Source organism: Phascolarctos cinereus, unplaced genomic scaffold (assembly GCF_003287225.1).
Source record: "Phascolarctos cinereus isolate Bilbo 61053 unplaced genomic scaffold, phaCin_HiC Scaffold_3;HRSCAF=262, whole genome shotgun sequence".
Taxonomy (NCBI): domain Eukaryota; kingdom Metazoa; phylum Chordata; class Mammalia; order Diprotodontia; family Phascolarctidae; genus Phascolarctos; species Phascolarctos cinereus.
Genome location: NW_027555736.1, coordinates 256,233,555 through 256,238,398, shown reverse-complemented (window position 1 = coordinate 256,238,398; position 4,844 = coordinate 256,233,555). Strand labels below are relative to the sequence as shown.

At 39.2% G+C, this 4,844-nt stretch overlaps 1 pseudogene; it reads left to right on the top strand.

Moving 5' to 3' along the window:
• Positions 1-669: 669 nt before the first annotated feature.
• On the top strand, positions 670-1,275 carry LOC110203876 (DNA repair endonuclease XPF pseudogene; annotated as a pseudogene).
• The last annotated feature ends 3,569 nt before the right edge of the window (positions 1,276-4,844 follow it).

Genomic DNA, 4,844 nt, shown 5'->3' with positions numbered 1-4,844 from the left:
ATTACCAGCATTGAAAATGAGAAGGGTGAATTCAACAATAATGAAGAGGAAATCAAAACAATAAATTGGAGTTATTTTGCCCAACTGTATGCCAACAAATTTGACAATTTTAGTGAAATGGATAAATATTTACAAAAATATAATTGTCCAGATTAAAAGAAGAAGAAATAAAATGCTTAAATAACCTCATTTCAGAAAAAGAAATTGAAAAAATCATCAATGAACTCCCTAGGAATAATTCTCCGGGTCCAGATGGATTTACAAGTGAATTCTATCAAATATTTCAAGAACAATTAATGCCAATACTACATAAACTATTTGGGAAAATAGGTGAAGAAGGAGTCCAACCAAATTCTTTTATGATACAAATACGGTGCTGATACCTAACCCGGGAAGAATCAAAACAGAGAAAGAAAATTATAGACCAATTTCCCTAATGAATATAGACGCAAAAATTTTAAATAAAATATTAGCAAATAGATTACAGTAACTTATCACAAGAATAACACACTATGACCAGGTAGGATTTATACCAGGAATGCAGGGCTGGTTCGATATCAGAAAACTATCACCATAATTGACCAAATCAACAACAGAACTAAGAGAAACCACATGATTATCTCAATAGTTGCCGAAAAAGGAGTTCCTGTGCCGGCTGCTGGGGGCGCCATGGCGCCGCTTCTGGAATGCGAGAGACAGCTGGTGCTGGAGCTGTTAGAAGGGATGGGCTGGTGGTGTGTGCCCGCGGGCTCGGTGCAGACCGGCTCCTCTACCACTTCATCCGGCTGCACTGCCACCCGGGGTGCCCGGTGCTGGTGCTCAACACTCAGCCGGCAGAGGAGGAGTATTTTATCAATCAACTGAAGTTAGAGGAAGTTGAACACCTTCCTGGACGTGTGACAAATGAAATTGCAAGTGGAAGTAGATATGAGGCTTATACCCAAGGTGGTGTCCTATTTGTAACAAGTCGAATTCTTGTGCTAGATTTCTCGACTGACAGAATTCCTTCAGATTTGATTACTGGCATCTTGGTCTATAAAGCTCACAGAATCATAGACTCTTGTCAGGAAGCCTTTACCTTGCCTCTCTTTCGTCAAAAAAATGGACATGGTTTTATTAAAGCTTCCTCAGATAACGCTGTTGCGTTTGATACTGGCTTTTGTCACGTGGAAAGAGTAATGAGAAATCTTTTTGTAAGGAAGTTGTACCTGTGGCAATGTAAATTACCATGTTGTATGGCATATTTTTATGATTATTACTATCTGCTATAATCAGGTGTATAATAATCATTTTACATGTTAGTTTTGCATGATATTGTTACTTAAATGTGCCAGCTAGAACATGGAGATGGGAATCTGTAGTCTATACAGTTATAATACTTTGGTAACATGGAGGGAGTTTGGTTGTCAGGCCCCTGCTGTTTTCCACCAAAATTATGTTCAGGTGGCTTGAGAGCCTCTTTCAATTTTCTTTAAAACCTTTCATGGGACCTTTAGATACCTGAAGGCTAAAATAGAGGAAACATTATATGTAATGGGGATAAACTAGAAGCATTTCCAATAAGATTGAGAGTGAAAAAAGATGTCTGTTGTCACCAATGTTATTCAATATCTTAGAATATTATCTTTAACAATAAGAGAAGAAAAAGAAATTGAAGGAATTCAAATAGGAAATGAAGATACAAAGCTATTACCCTATGCAGGTGACACGATGGTATACTTAGAGAATCCTGGATAATCAACAAAAAATTACTTGAAATAATAAACACATTTAGCAAAGTTAAAGGACATAAAATAAGCACACATAAATCATCAGTATATCTATATATTACTTATAAAGCCCAACAGCAAGTGATAGAAGGAGAAATTCCATTTAAAGTTACAGTAGACATCATAAAACATTTAGGAGTCTACCCGCCAAAAAAATTCAGCAACTATCATCAATGGATTTGAGACCTGTCACTTACCATCAGTCTGGTTTAGCCCATTTGCCTGCATGGTTTACTGGGGTGCGGGTGCAGTCCACCCTACAGCTTCAACAGTTCAGTAAATGTCGAACTGAATGAGCAAAATCTTAAAGGTGGAAGTACAGGACACACTAAGGGAATAATAAGTAGTGCATTTGGGGTGGGCATGTATAGGGGACAGTAAGCCTAGAAAGGTAGCATAAGGTTAGAGAACACTGAATTCTAGGTTAAGGAGTTTGGACATTATTCAGTAAACAATAGGGAACCACTGAAGACATTGCAGGGCAGTAGCATGATCAGAACAACTGATTAGGAAGATAGATGTAGCAGTAATAAGGATGCAATGAGGAAGGAGAGAATAAAAGTTGGAAGAACAGATCACCCCATCTTGCCATGAATCCTCTCTCCTATCACAGTCTATTCAAATACTATCTATCCTTGTCTACCAGGTCACCATCAACAGCCCCAGTGATCATAAGGGACCCTGCAACATAGTTGAGTTCTCAGGAACAGGGCTGATCAGCAAAGCCCCATGACTCCTGCTGACAAGTTTGGTGTCCTAAACATAGTATGCATAGACGTAGAATGTAGCAAAAGGTAAATACCACAAAATAACAAAACCAGAATAATCATCTATAATTTGCTTTATCCTCCTTGTTAGAGTCAGTAACAGTCAAGGATACTAAGGGAGTTGCAGTAATCACTATTCCGCTACATCTCTCCCTGTAGAAAACTCACAGAATTATGTTTTCACCTCTTCACTCTGCTGCTCTCTCCTCTCTTCAATCTGGTTAATAACCAGAATGTCTGGTTGATAAACAATCCTGAACCTTCTGAAGGCTCCACAGGAATGCTCTGAAGGAAGGAGATTGTGTGCTGAACTGTATCACTGTGCAATTATGATAGTGATGATTACGACCACAGTGATAGATCTCTAATCAAAAACCCACCTAGTGGAAGCCCTGAGGTCTAGTGCACCCTGAGTCAGTGAACTTTTTCCTCCCAGGAGATTTACAGTAGTTTTTTGTGCAGATGGTAGCATGGGTGTGACAAAACCTAAAATTTGCCTAGGGGAAAACCTCCTTCTACCCACTCTCCTCAGAGTTTTCCTTATGGGAAATTGTGAAGAATGTATTCACAGAAAGAGGTTTTGCTACAAGTGCACACACACCAAAGAAACCTGTTCTGACCTCAAACCTGTCAGTGAGTTAAGAGGCTATCTGCCCAAAGTGTTTGAAGATTTCCACCAGTAGAATTGGTGAATGAGAACAGTGAGTTCTGAAGTCCATGAAGGCAGCTGAAGTAGGTCCTGTGAAGTGCTTAGAGGTTGGTCAGATATCAAAAAACACTAAGGTTATCCACCACATCTCAGGCCATCACCAGTTGTCTTAACTTTTTTCTTGCCATTGGAGTTCTATGACTCAGGGAGAGTAAGACTGAGACTTTTCCCAACTCTGTCTACCTTAAATACAATTTATAAACAAGTCAAGACACCCTGTGATGTCCTTAGTCCTCTTCAAAAATGAAGGAATATAATCCCACAGTCTAAATGACTAACAGACTGAAGTGTGTGACTCAGGCTAAATAGTCTCACAAGATGTTCATGATGTTTAAAGAAGAGTTCTGCTTACCAGTTCATACTTCCAAAAACGAATTATTACCACTTTAATAAAATCAATAACAAAAAAGCATTTGGCTTCTTAAAGGGACCATGCAAATTAGATATATCACCACTACAATGCTCAATTCCAGGTAACAGACACACAATAATCTCGGTGAGTCAGAGATAGTGACTTTTTGGAAATCAAACATACTAAAATGGTTGATGAACTCTCATCTCCTTAAAGTTCTTTTCTGCTCAGAGACCAAGATACGCATCATGCATTGGGACTTATGGATCCAGAATACCTTTTGTATTTTTTTTTTCAATTTTTAGGCAGGTGGGGTTAAGTGACTTGCCCAGGGTCACACAGCTAGTAAGTGCCAAGTGTTTGGTCTGAGGCCAGAATTCAACGCAGGTCCTCCTGATTTCTGGGCTCGTGCTTTATCCACTGCACCACCTAGCTGCCCCCCAGAATAACTTTTAAAAGGAAAAATACATCAAAATATTCTCCTATGCATGTCCAGAAGTGCCATATCTTCTTTCTTGATCCCAAAATACACATGAAGTCAAATCACATTACTATTATAGAGATGTCAAAGGAAAAACCTGACTCCATGTCCTCTCTTTTGTTTCTCGGGTGGGATTTAACACAGTCGATTCCAGTTTTTCTATTCTGCAAATTATTTATACTGCGCAGGCTATTAATTCTGTTTTCACAATTATTATGCCTCTCCTGAACCATTCAGGAACATCTTGACCTATAGTTCCATGATCCCTCATGAATCTACAGGATCCTCTGTCTCATCAGATGTTAATTAATTTTCCTTAGTCTTGCAATATTTATTTGTACATGTTTATTCTCATTTAGATGACCTGGAGGCCAGTTTTGTTATTAATATCTCCCCCTGTTGATTTAGCTACTAGTGTTCAAGGTCTTAAGCTGAATTTTATTCTTCCTGGGATCTTTAGTAATGTCATCTCCTCCCCACACTCCATATTCCCTTCCCCTTTGATGGAAGATCTCCCAAGTCTGGACATGAAAAGATGTCTTGGCTTCCTCCTACACTTTTCACTAACCCAAATCACATCACAAAGTGTCTTTGGGTGGGATAGAACTGGACCAAGCTGCATAACAGTGACCTTTCCTTCAGGTCCAGCGGAACCCAGCCACACAAACATTGGTGTCCTGTCCATTTCCTCTGCTACTTGATTCTCTGGAAATTATTGCACTATACCGGGGATACTGCCACCCTGATCAAAGTAGGCTTCCCATTT